Source organism: Zerene cesonia, chromosome 20 (assembly GCF_012273895.1).
Source record: "Zerene cesonia ecotype Mississippi chromosome 20, Zerene_cesonia_1.1, whole genome shotgun sequence".
NCBI lineage: Eukaryota > Metazoa > Arthropoda > Insecta > Lepidoptera > Pieridae > Zerene > Zerene cesonia.
The window spans coordinates 3,234,504-3,249,791 of NC_052121.1; the positions used below are offsets into that span (position 1 = coordinate 3,234,504).

Here is a 15,288-nt window from a genome sequence, read left to right on the forward strand (position 1 = left end):
TTTTAAACATTCTTTAATATTCCTTATCCTAATATATTCCTTATAGTTATAAAAAAGAAAGTCGTGTTCCACACACCTGTTACACAAGAACGGTGAACGGTATCATTTTGAAGTTCAACTGTTGAATATCGAGCGGGCACTTACTATTTCTTAAAATTAAACCAATTTATACACGAAGATACTTGGCAAAGAATCTGGTGGAGCGTCTTATGATAAGCGACCAGAACTGCCCATGAACATTTGTAGAGGTTATTTGTCTGCGAAAACAAATTGCCAACTTAAATGCAAAGGGATAAGGAAATGATTAATTAAGGGAATAATGAAATGAACTGGAAATGGAAAAGGATACGGGCCTCTGGATCCACCACTCACTAAACGAAACTCAATATACTACGATTTTACGTTGGTCTCCTATAGGTATATGGTTATAGGTGTATGGCTGGATTCATAGAAATATCATTGAATTTTTTTTTTTTTTTTAATTTTTATCATTTGGCGTAGGTATCTATAATACCCACTGGACACTTGTAATTCACCTACTTAGTGTATATTATGTATATAATAAACATATATATTGGTACTTAGTTTAAAGAAATTAAAAAAGACACCCTTTAACGGTAGAATCAATTCCACCATTAAATCTAAGCAAACCAAACTAAATTGTCTCACATGCTCTCATATCTTATAGAGTATACAATCGACGAAAATTGATCTTAGTATTAAATGATAGCCACGAGGATCATATCATATTACCTAATCAGAGGATAAACTCATGCAATTATTGAATTGTCACCGATCCTTGTAGTAGAAAATTTGAATTAAATCTGTCCGTTAAGTGTTAATTTAAGAATCAAAAGGGATTAGTTATAAACATACAGGTGAAACCAATAAAAGCGTGTTATAAAGAATGCGTATTAATTTTTATAAGAATAATAAAAAACCTCATAAATACATATCTTGTAGATATTCACGTTGGTATCTTAAACTACAGAACACCGATAAAATATTTACTTGTTAAAAATAAAAAAAATCACCAAGGGCTTTTTGATGTATTTGAAACAAAAATTTATATGAAAAACTAATTTTTATTTCTATTATGCCGAAAGGGTGACATTTTTATAAGGTTCATATTACTTTTCGTAAGTTTTCGTAAAAGTTCATAGTACATAAATCTTATTAATAAAAAGAAGATCACTTTATTATACACACTACCAAAACAAACATATTGCAAATACATTAATATAAAATAAAAATGTACCTCCATCACTACAATCGATAATCTGTGCATTTTGTTATTTTAATTTATGCCCAACAAACCTTGAACACACAACGTATCATTTATTAATTAAAATAAGTGTATGTTATTGACTTGCCTTCTTTAATAACATTGTTGAACAATAGGCAGTAAATTGAGGCAATAATCATTTAAAACTCGCGAAGGCAACGCACTATTCTGCACTAGGTACCTTTTACCGCGACAACATTTAGTCCATGACAATCGGTTAGTTACTATAATGACGTCGGCACAACTGCACAGTTAAAATGTTATTCACGTTATTATTTACAAACATTTTGCTAGCCAACGCCGAAAGCAAAGTTGATAATAAGCCGTATCTTGTGCTGCCAGTACCTCTCCAATTGCCCTTCCGCAACGAGCGCTCCGAACAATGCTGGCTGAGGATAGAGGACGTTGAGCTCATTGAAACAGTAGCCATTTACTGCTATATAGCACAATCATTTCTAAGGAACCACATACACGACTATAACACTAGAAAAATGAGTGAAGATGATGTCGATGTCAGTTTATGGAGCGAAGAACCAAGGCCACAAGAAGATATTGGCCCAAAAGTGAACAATCAAAAGGAAAGTGTGATAGATTGGAAGATAACCACTGTTTTGGATCCCATTACGCGTATGCGTTTATATGTAAGTCGAGACGCGTATTGTAGGCTTATAATGTACAGTAGAGAAGCAGAGACGAATTATAAAGTGGATTGTGATAAAATACTATATTTCATTAATAGCCGTATGACGACCAGTGCATCATTACGTAACCTACAAACAAAATTGCCTGTAATCATGTTAATTGCTATCATGTTCCTTGTTTTATAGAAAAATTGTCGTTGTAAGTATTATCTATTTATTAACAAAGTGAGATTCTATAAGTTTATTTCGTAAGTTTGCGCAATAAATCAATTTTATACATGAACGATTCCGTTATTTTGCTTCCTTAAACAACTTTTAGTGAACAATTATGAAGGTCTTAATACAAAAAAAAAAGTTATAAGTTATCCAATGTGGAATTATGCAAATATAATTGCAAATATTCTTAATATTTTAAAAAGCCTGTGTTAAAATCCATTGCTATTTTTACGGTATATTTATCACTTGTACATAATAAGTAAAACTATAGATAATATATTCGTCATAAGGTATAAAGATATATTTAAGGTATAAGTACTAAAAATTACAATGGAATATTATCTACATTGTCTACAAAAACAATACAGCTGTAAATGAAAATTACTGGCCCATGTCTAATTCACCTTTTGGTTACATTGTATAGGATTGTATTTTTCGTTGTATTAACAGTTTATTCACATATGCATAGAACTACATTTATTCCACAATTCATCATAATTGATACTAAGAATAAGAATAAAATAATGTAAATAAAATTAAATATAAATAAAACTCAGAATTGTTTAAATTTATGTAATTTGTAATTTTTTAAGGTGTATATTTTTATACTTTTTACACAGTCTAGAGGTATGCAAATATATGCAAACCTTATTGTATAATCATCGTAATATCATTAGGTAGGTGAAGTTATAAATATAATAAATGTCATTGATCCAGTTTATTTTAAGTTGATAATAATTCTATATATTTGAATCAGCATATTTACACATTTTTAGTGTCAACATTAATTTGTTTTGTTGTTGATGGATATGATCTTTGTATAAATATTAATTATAAGATACTTAGCTTTGAAAAACCATTATGTTCTAAGAACTGACTGATACCGGTTAAATTATTTCAATTATATATTATGACTCATGCAAAATGACTGCTTCATTCATTACATAAGATGCCTAACGTTGTACTGTAGGTACTTATCTTATTTTTCCTGAAATAATACCACGTCGGTAGATTAAGCAAAAATTATTATCCTCGTAGAGGTATCTATCGCATCTAGCTAAGTTGACTTTATTATAATTTAAAACTTCTGTCGATATTCTTACTACTCATTTACATAAGAAAAGATAGAAGTATTGAATCATTTTAAAAATGAAAGACGATTATTTTACTTGATTACCTATATCGTTCATCATCATACGCTTGAACGCGCTAATTGCAGGAATTACGCGGTCACTAAGGTTGATATTTGCTACAGAGTAAGTTCGTGGGCACTCACGAAAGGGCAATATTTTTATTCCGGAATTATATTAGAAGTTATTTGTAAAGGTTGTCAAATTTTTATCCCATTAATATACACATAACCTAGAAATAAACTAGTTATCGAATATCTCAAATCCAGAACTCCGTTTTCGGAAAATTAATTTCCTTTTGAATGTGTAAGTAAAAGATATTCCATGTCACGACTAATCCTTAATTTCGTTTCGAATTAAAATGGTATCAGATCAACTCGCAAGGAAGCCAATGCAAACAATAAGTACGTTACGTCGTATTTGCCTCACGTAAGTAATTCTGGCCAATCTGTCGTCTGTAGACGAACGTTTGTTACGGTTAAACTTACGAAAATAGTATAAGGTAGTGTTAGTTATATGGTAATTATTTAGTTATCAGTGGTATTAGTATCAAATACTGGAGTTTTGTATCGGTTTCAAAATTGGCATATGTATTAAATGTGTCTAAGACTAGAGTCTCTCACTTTACTTATGATGCTCAATTTAGTACCGTTATTGATTTTTTTATTTTTAAATCCTAATCACAGTTGACTGCTTTACATCAAAGCAACACAAACGTTCAAGTTTTTAGAATTAATGAGAGAAACCACAAAGATTTATATCAAATACTTAAATGACATGATTGATGTAGTTAATAATTCATAAAGTCCATCGATTTTTTTTTTCGTATACATATACATATATGTTTCTACATAGAAAGTGACAATTATAAATGACTTGGTAGAACGTAAGCAAGTTCGCAAGTAGGTATCAATAATGATACATAACACAGGCCAGACATCCCAAAATAAACATTAAATTATATTGAAATTGTCGTATGCATCCAAATAATTTAAATATCTGATTTAATCTCAATCAACTAATAACATAAATATAACTACTTCCCGATAAGTTTTAAATATGGAGCAATTCAAGTTTAACCGTAACACGACGACACCCACGTGTATAAATTGGCAAATACTATAACATTGTTGTATTTAATAATTTGCAGATTTTAGTTATTTCAACAAATTATTAGATTATTCACAGTTTCCTTGAAGCGTGATTTTTTACAGAGTTCTAGCAACAACATTATTAGTATAATATGAAAGGTTTGAATATTTTAAAGAATAGACGTTATTATAGCTCTTCAGTACACATCTATTTGAAGTAGTATATAAATAGATGTTACAGATAGATGAAAGAATAAAGATACTTTTTAATATAAAGCAACTTCAAGTCAAAGCTCGTTATAAAAGCGTTCAGTGACTGTCCCCTTGCTATTTAGAATATTGGCTGACCTGGGTTTCAGTAAAAAAAATTATATGGCTAGTTTTGTATCAAAATTTATAGCCATATAATATTCCACCCAGGTCAGCTCAGAATGAAAGAGAAATCCACATATCGATTTCCATTGGTGGTTAACAAGAAAGCCAAAAGTCTCAGCTTAATTCTATTCATATGTATACGTAAGGTAATAGGTATCTAATAATATACAAACAACTCTTCTCTGCTCAAACGCAATAAATTTCCAAGTGTATATAATTATGATGATGAGCAAAAACCCTGAATCAGCATATCCGCAATCAATATCGTATATTTATTGCAATTAATATATAACTATGTATCGAAATCTACATAGTAGCATTTACATAAACGTGTCTAATTAGTAATTACTCCATTAGTCCCCATACACTCGTTAAAATGTCACTGTCAGGGAAATAATTAAATGCCCTCGATTGCTTCAAGTTCACTGCTGTCGGCTGCCACTGTGAAATGCATTTTATTAAAAGGTATTGTTAATTTATAAATAGGTTATATTACTTGATATATCGTAATGGAATCCACCCACACGTGCACATTTCACACTATTACTCCTGGTCGTGACAATGGGCATTCAAGAAAATAAAAGCCTCTTATCTATACACTACGAGCCTTGTCAAATTTCAATCAAATATTATATTATTGTTGACTTATATTTTGTTCGGTCTATAGTATTATATTTTCTATGGTACTGTGCCTTCGGCAACAGCTGGCTGTCAACTAGACAGAATAAATATACAAAGCATATTGCAAGGGACCGAAACGGACATTTACTATTAAAATCAGGTCATCTTTATTACTAGTCTAATTCTTTGTTCATAAGCATCTTTACCTAATTATAATACAATGGTCAATAGCACATAACTTTTCTGTATTGGTAAGAGATTCTTTCACGTGTAGTACCCACTTAGTAAAATATCAATTACAAGACATTTCACCTCCAGGAATATACACCCAACGGAATCAGACACGTGGACGTGAGTCGATTACCTTATAGGCGAATACCGTACATTATTAAATGTTATCGATGTAAGGAAACAAAGGCTTTTTTTATTTCATAGGTACTTATGTCAGTTTACATCCAAATAGAATTATATTTAAAGGACACTAGGAAACATTTCTCCAGTGTTGTCTTCGAAATAAAACGTCGCTGGCCGCTGTTTATAGCAAAAAAATAAAAGAATTAAAACAGACAGCGACTTGACTAGCATTTTTTGGCAATTTGGTAAATCGAAGACATATTACACACTTCAAGTTGCACTCTATTATCATAAATGTTTGCTTTAATTTTCTTTCTTATTTTGAAATGGATAATATAAAAACTGTTTAATAGATTTTGAAATTTTCATTCACCAGTACTTCATTTATAGTTAAACCGAGCGCAGCGCAGTGAAACGGTATAATATTACAGATTGAAATATAAAAATAAATCTATGGCCCATGAGGGGATCGAACCCGCGACCTTCGCGTTATTAGCACGACGCTCTAACCAACTGAGCTAATGGGCCGTAGTATATAAGAGCTAAAATCTCACATAATTCACACAAATACATATTATTATATGATAATAGGATAGAGCAATAAATATTTGATAAATTAAAGCCCAGTAATAAAAGCACTGATACTTTCCCGATACTCTCTTTATCTATTGGTATCTACAAACGTATAAAAATCGATTGCTGTTAGTTAGTTTCGCTAAAACTGAAGAATGGCTAAGATATCGATTTTGATGATTTCGGTTTTGATGCAATCATAATAGTTCAGGAAAGGGTAAGAAAGAAAAGAATCACGAGAAAATATATAAAAAAACGTTTTATGTCGGTTTGAAATTTTCTTTTTGCACTATTTTATCGTGTCATTTTCGGAGTTTTAAATCATTGTAATGCTCAAGAGAGCAAAATGTTTTTTCACTTCTTTATTATAAAGTAGACAATGTTAATTTGACAATAGCTCTTAAAACTATTGAATGTTCGACTATGTTCCAATACATCAATTTAAAACCATAAATCAATTCATCAGAGCATTGTTATTTCTTACCCTATGATATTTTGATCCTCCCTAATATATATCCGTAGAAATTCTAATAAAACCCACCCTTTTGTGGACATACACTTTTATTAGCGTCAAGGAAAATTAGTCACAATCTTCTCCCCCTGTTACTTAGTTTAATACGCCTTTTTTCGCGCATTGTGTGACGTAATAAAAGCTCGTGACCGTGAAAGGACACAAGGTCAAAAGGATTCGCAATTCGCATATAAATTAAAGAAGGGAATGTTCCAAGGAGCCGGAAGTAAATGTTACAACCCACTTTAATGCTTTTTTCCGACCCTCTTTTCATACCAAGACTGAATGTTTTATACGTTTAGGTAGAAGAATTCTATAGTCATTACAAATACATTGAGTGCTTGCTGTTTGACGCAATATACATTTAATTCATAATAATTATTTTTTAACAAAAAACTGAACTGCCTTCAAATTGTCAAAACTAAACCAATTAAATATGACTGGAAATAAATGGACCACATGAGTCTCACCAGGTTTCAAAAATAAATCAGTTCACCCAATAAAAAGTTATGAGAAATCAAACACAAAAAATACATACACTCGAATTGATAACCACCTCCATTTATTGAAGTAGGTTTGAAACTAATTTCATAACGATAATAACTTTAACGTCTACTTCTACCATATAACAAAAGATACATGTTTTTGTACAAACAAAGTCACAGTTGAACCAATAAAGATAAAATGTTGTCAAAGTTTTCCACTTATTTAAATACCGAAAAGCGTGTTTTGAACCAATTCCAAATTCAAAGCAATATTTTCCCGCCAATTAGAAACGTAGTTTTATCCGTGAATTACTACAATTGCCAGTGTATTTTGTTGAAACCAATTGGATTTCAGCCTATGATAACGTCGTAGCTGTCCACTGAATGCTATTGGATGTCGTCCTCAAGTTAAGATAACGATATTAAGCCGCACCATTTCTCAAGGGACTTTATGATAACCACAAGAGTTATTTATAGTTTCTGTTGCTTTTCTGCGCGTAACGAGTTCATCTATGCTGGTTGTATGCACCAATGTATGGCATTTATACATAAAAGCTATGCATATCGTTTATTTTTTTAACAGTTTTTTTAATTATACTATTACTGGTCCAAAAGCGAAAATGGAAATGTTATTTTTGAGCCATCATTAAAATTCAGAACACGTTGTACAGAGTACATACCACTAGTCCAGTATTATTAGTAGCATAGTTATTATTTATAGCCTTTGGCACTCAATTCAGGAGTTCTCAGGATATAAAAATGTCACAATATAATTTACAATTTAGCGACATCCCATAAATGCCTGGAAATAATATAGTGACGCGGAAGCACTTGTATATCTTAGAATTATTTATTTGATTTGAAATAATTTATAAATGCTTTTAAAATGCATATTTTTTATCTTTTATAGTTATAGCACGCATATCTATGTAACAATGTGTTTTTATGCATTTGTTAATGTAGATATAAATGAAACCATAAGTAGGCTGATTGTTTTCTGTTATATGAATTTATCGAATCTGGCGACATGACGTGTGTTAAATGAAATTTGGGGCAGTAGAACGACGCAAGTCTTTTATACATTTTGCGTCAGTGACAGTGAATGTCTCAAGATAAAACTTTTACGTAGCTATATATTAATAAAAGGCATATGTTACGGAGAGCTGGGGAGAACTGTGAAGCATGTTACAAACTTCGATGCAGCAGATGGTAACCAAACACAATAACTGTTTTTAGTAGATACTCACTTCTTATCATATCCTATGAACAAAAATCACATGCTTCTTACGCTTTTATTTATTGTGGGAGTCGAGCACGCTTCGGCACGAATTGGGCCAGCTCGCACCGGGGAAGTACCACACCGCCATAGAAAACCGGCGTGAAATAGTGGCATGCCACTGTGTTTCGTACGGTGAGTGGGGGAGCCGGAGGCCCGTTTCCTTTTCCTAATCCTAGTCCATTCCTTCTATCCAGTCGTTAATCCTTTCCTTTTCCCTTACCCCATAAAAGCGGGCAGCGCATTCACAGAGGTACTACCTTTGCGAATGTTTATGGGCGGTGGTGATCGCTTACCATCAGGCGAACCACCAGCTCAGCTGCACGCTATGACATAAAAAAAAAAACAATAAACGCGACGGGTCAGTAAAAAAACAAGGTGCAGCCCAGACCACAATCATAGCGTTGTACACTGTGCATTTAGTAAAAACCTTGGAGATTTGTAATATTGACTTCGAACTGTAATATACAATTTAGTTTCTAAATACATATATAGCAAACTTCAGTGCCTACTCAGCTTAGGAAAGTGCTTTTTCATGTATTGTTATTACGACTTTAAGCAATGAGTCAACAAAGCTTTGCTCACGAAAAACAGTAGACGGTCGTAAAATGTTATATTCATAAGAAGCTAAAAACTTCACAAATAAGTTACGAAGAAACGCGTTGAAAATTAAGTGACAAACAATCTCAAATATAAAACTATATTATATTTATACATTTGAAAGTTGAGAATAGGCATATATACTTTTCTGTTCCCAACCAGTAACAAGTGATATTCTTAACTGAAAATATATATTTATATCCTAAAATGTATCTTCGCATAATCCTTCAGTGTGATTAATTAAATCTTGCGATTCCTGAGGTTGTAGAGCTACGACGCTACATAAACATAAGAAATACCATAAATCCCTCACTAAGATAAACACAGCAACGTGCAAGTATTGTTAATTTGCGTTCTGTGGCACAATCAACCCCGTTACGCCAAACAAAGCCTACTATTAATTATTCCAGAAACTTCCTTTGCATTTTACTATTTTAAAAAAACGCTAACCAAATCGTGACGTTTAACTTGAGTCACTGTAAAAAATCGAACTTCAATAGACATCCTGCTTTAAATAAAACATATGATAAATCGAGAAAGGAGGTGCTACTGTGAAAAAGTTAGTTAAGCAAAACTACAACAACTAAGACTGAAGTTTTGTATGTAAATAGATTATCACCTGATGTAACATATTACACATTACGTGCTCTTTTCTATCTTATAAACATACAACAATTAAAATAGTAAATACAGCAATGTAAAAAGAAATGTAACTCGTGCTATATAAATAGTATCCATCTATGTTTTTTTTTATAAAACATTTTTATTTGTCGACGAACGACGTAGCAATAAAGTTGACTTGTACAGCTTACGAAACACGTCACGAACGACAATCTAAAAAGTTTTAATATATCATAGGGAAGTCATCTTTGTATCAAAACAAACGAAGAAGACGAAATAGTGGCTATTAAAAGAAGAACAACTTTTTGTGTTATTTATTGATAGCGAACTATAAACTTTATTGATATACTATAAAAACACATGTGTACGCCTACTATAAATGATAGAGAGTCACTTGGATTTTGTTCTGAACAATAATAATAAAAAATTGGATCAAAACTAAATTATTAAGAAATTAATAGTGCCTGTAGTTAATTACGGATATATTGTTAGTATTGGGTTTTCAAGTCAACTAATGGCGAAACAAAGCGAAGACAGGCGTTTGTTATTCAATCACGTCAGAACATCTAAATAAAATCCAATAAACTTTTCACAGATTTCAAAACAGACAGATTAACAGATTGGTGGAATAACGTTTTCAATTATATTATCTGTGTATAATACAAAGACGTAGACTGAAGATATAGGTAGATAAGGTATAGAATAAAATAATATAGGTTTAATTATATTTGCATTGAAAGGATTACAAGAAAAACATATCAATCTATAATTTCGTTTTAATCAACAGATAATACGAATCCTAATATAGTATTATGTTATCTGTGACGATACTTATCTTACTATCCTAGACTATTAATAGGTACTTTTTCCGCTTGAATGATTTTCTGAGTCTTTTTTCTTCCCCTAAAGTGTCAAGATTGCCCTCACTGATTATCATTTAAGCCCATAACTCATGTCGGGGCATCCATTTATCATCATCGTGTGATGCATGTGCATAGATAGCGGCCTCTTACATACAAAAAAAAACAAAATCTTCATTAACGTATTAATTTTACTGAAATTCCTCAAACGTGTTACTTATTTCATTAATTTTACGGTTAACGCTATTTTTTCAACAAAACAAGGAATCATCGTGGAACATTGGTGTACAATAAACTTATTTATTCCCTACTAGCTGCGCCCCGCGGTTTTACCCGCGTAACTCTGTATCCCGAAGGAATATCGGAATAAAAAGTTGCTTATGTGTTATTACAGTTTTCCAGCTTTCTATGTACCATTTCATTGTTATCGGATCAGTAGTTTATCGTGAAAGAGTAACAACAATCATACATACATACATCCTTACTTACAAACTTTCGCGTTTATAATATCTGTGGAATAAGCCGATGGATTTAATATACCATATACACATTTTCTTTTAATATCAATATCAGTTCTGTGCTTTCACGTCCCCTTATTATATGTTTTCCATATCTACATAAAAATACTATTAAAGAAATTTGTCTTTGCTATTATGCTATTAGTTGAGTTATTTTTCAAATAACAAATACGCACTATCCAATGTTTTGCATTAAAAATATGTTTAAAATTTTAAATGTTGCGTATATATAGTTGTCAGAAACTATTTTGTATTGCCATTAATTAACAAGAAGATATCCAACGCCAAGTGTTTTATCTTGTAACGTTTCTATTATTATTATAGTAAGTCGACGCCAGTTAATGTATAAAACTTTATCGACCATTCGAATTCTATTTAAATGACACTATTACGTTAACACCCACGTAGACATCAAATGAACATAAAATTACATTACAATTCATGATCTAACTATCAAAGTAATCCTTTCAAAGGAGATTTCAGTTTGATTGATCATAATATCTCAATCTTTCGTGATCTCTACCTACTGTTAAAACACCCTTATTTTTTAATAATTAAGATTTTTAACAAAGCTTATAACTTTTTATAAACAATAATAGTAAAGTATATCAGAGTATTTAAAGTTTAAACATAAATCTCAACTATAACACACGATTTAATAACTTCTGTAACTTGAATTTGTACAATGTACATATTGAGATGTAATACACAATATTATCATGATTGCTAAAGTACTTTTAGAGATAATCACGGACCAAATGTAACTGTGCAATCGTGACATGAGATTTTTATGTACATAGTTGTTTCGTTAAAAGATTGAATATTTTTCAAACGTTTGCGCCGTCTCCGCTCGGCCGTCGATCGCATCGCCGATAATTTTCAAAGATACCACTTGTTATCGTAATATAATCCAAACAGAAAAAAAAGATCTCATCGAAAAACAAAAAAAATATGTTCTGCAGTTTTTGAGTTATGTAATCATACCTTCACTCATAAAAAGTTTTATCAAAAGGAAAGATGAAATATAGAGCCTATATAGATTAATAAAGCATTTTAATTGTAAAAATAGATTAAATTTAAGTCATTACTTTCAAATTTATAGATCTTAATTTTTTCGTTGCTCAGCTGCATTGCAAAATATGTATATAATATGAAGTTTTATTATTTCGTTGAAAAAATGGAAATAAGCTTGCAATTAAACAACATATTTATGAGGTCAATATATTTCCATGTATCTGGAATCGAGCCAAAATCCTTGAGTTATTGATGCAGATGGCATAAGATCGCGCATATTGTGTCACCAACTAATAGTCGCAACTAGAAGTTCAATGAAAAGTTATTGAATAGTTTTTTTTATTACCTCATCCTTGGTCTTCAAACTCTGTTAATATTTTAGGTGTATTTCATTCGACGTAATTCAAAGAACAGCTCAGATAGTCCAAATTTAAATGAGTATCTAAGCTATGTTGACTATTTATTTATTAGGGAGGATAATGTTTTATGAGTGTATTAACACAGATAACATAATACTATTGTTATTGCATTGCTTTGGCTCGTAGGACTGTACGTAAACGGATTAATCTATTTTAGATTGAGAAATCAAAGCACATTACTTAATTCAAATGTTTAATGTAGTCGGTTTATTAGTTTTATCAATATATAATTGGTTACTTATGCTAATTAATTCGTTAAATGTTTTTGAAATCACATATAATCTTACGTCATTGATTTCTATTGGATATCATGTATGCAGAAAACAAACAGTTCTTATCTCTTAATAAGCAACTTTAGTAAATGGGTTTAGTTGAGCAAAAAATAACGCCGATAAGATTTATTTTTAGATACAAATTGTTCTTATTTGATTGCAACCTAAAAGCAGTTTCGCAAATCGTTCGCGGCTGCACGTCAGCGGAACGGAAAAAAATATAACGCAAGGAGGTTTCTTGTCTTAATTAACGCTTGGCTTGTCACCTAGCTGTAGTTCTTGCAGAAATATGATAATTAAAAGAAGCTAATTAGAAGATACGAGAGACGGTGTAATATTATTTAATCAGGTGAACGTGATTCGACCTTGTCACTCTTTTTTCTTGTTAGGAACAACCGTGCAATATGAACCATGATATTGAGTTTCAGCTTAAGGGAAGATAACTGTTATTTTTAAGATAAAAAAGAAGTAATTGCTTTGGTTTTATCTACACTTTGCTCAATATTTCAAAGGAGTGTGTTCTATATGTATACAATTATATTTTAGTATCTATTAAACAGAGAGACATTTTTAAATTGATGCATTCCTACTCATAAATACGAATATCGCAATGTCTATACATTGCAATTAATTCTGCTTTGAATGCTATTAGGTATGCAGATAGAATATCAGAATATAATACCACAGATAATACTATATACTAGTGGTAATACGTATATAGTCAAATATGGGTTATTTTTCATGTGAGCATCATTGGTTTCTTTTTATGGTTGTATACATTTTAGATTTTTGAGATTAATACAACGTAATCACTCATTTTGAATAAATATTGTTTAATTATTCATCCCTATTTATATCAGCTTTTCGATAGGAAACCTATTAATGAATGTTTGAGCAACAATATTTACTTATTCGACAGCCACTACAGTTCATTTAGCGACAGCGTGTTATATTATAGCAATTTAGGTAGATAACGTTTCACAAAGGCTAATGAAAATATAATCATTGTTGTTTATCTGCTGACGTCACCTGTAAACCTGCATGTAATGTACTCTAAATAACAACCACTTTCATCATAATTTAGAGAATAGACAATGAGATTACATACGTTCTTGTTTATTTATTTATCTGTTATTTTTGTGTGTCAGCATGTAGGTATGTGTGTGTGTGATGAGATTTGCTTTAATCGAATCGGGAATAGAAAATAATCCAAATTTTCGAAAAGCAAAATTGACATTTGCATTACTGTTTTAATTATGTACCTACCTATTCGTATATTGAATATACGAATAGGTAGGTACATATATTATATTATATATATATATATATTATATATACGTATATTCGAACCGCCTGTTTTGTAGTTTCACTTCAAAGGGAAAATATCCAATTTTCTGTGAGTTATTTAAGTAATTCAATTTCTTTAGAAATTGTTAAATTTGTGAATAAAATGATTGAATTTAGACTTTTAAAGCCAATTCATATTAAATAATTTCAAAAGAAATGTATAAAAAATGCATTGAAAATTAATTATCAGTGAAGTGAATTTCCATAACGCCTTGTGGTGTATGGAGCATATATATTTTTTCATATATATCAATGCCTATAGATCAGCGAAATAGATATTTGTATTATAAATCCTTTTCTCCGATCGATTTTCTTCACGAACAAGTAGGACCCTCCTGTGTCATGCCAGATTGAGAATTATTTTGTTAGCTGTCACCGGGATCGAACCCAGGATCACTCCGTTCTATGTTCATGCGTTTATACTATGCCAATGAAGCGGGCAGTTGGAGGTTTTAATAAAATTTTGAATGAAGATCTAAACTTGAATTCATGCTATTGTTGCATACAAAATTCTAACATTCTTAAATAACACTAAAATGTATAAATGACTAGATACCCTAAAGTTTTTTTTTTAAATAATCGTAATGAATGGCACATGTGTCCTTTTAAGTAATATGTATGTAGGTACGCTAACTATATGTTTGTAGACTTAGACTGTTTCATTAGCCTTTAACCTATAATAATTATTTTGCAAGCTGAGATGGGTGAAATCCTAGAGGTAGTGTAACTTTCAGGTTACAGGTTCGGTGTAACTTTGATGTAAATTACCCTAATTATTCTGCTTTCCTTCCATATTTTATATCATTCGTTTAATATTATTTCAATATTAATCATGTACTATGAGAATGGTTTGACGACGTAGGTATGCGTATAGGATATGGTCCGATACTATAATAGTTTCTTAGGAATGCTAATAGGAGATTAAATGATGACGATATAAAGTGAGATTAGTCATCGAGGGCGAAGGGGATCATGAAAGCGGGTGCACTTTTTATCGTATTACGTACGTAATTGATGTGTTTTTACACATAACACAATTACGTTAACTTCATTCGGGTTTTAATTGAAGGTTACGTGTA

The 15,288-nt window shown here is 31.1% G+C and overlaps 1 protein-coding gene and 1 non-coding gene across 2 annotated transcripts in view; both read right to left on the bottom strand.

The window, feature by feature from the left end:
- LOC119835352 (adenosine receptor A2b) overlaps nt 1-15,288 on the bottom strand; it is a 37,358-nt gene that overhangs the window by 12,350 nt on the left and 9,720 nt on the right. The gene's annotated exons all lie outside the window — the stretch shown is intronic.
- Trnai-aau lies at nt 6,168-6,241 on the bottom strand. The gene has a single exon. It is a non-coding gene; the product is annotated as a tRNA-Ile (tRNA).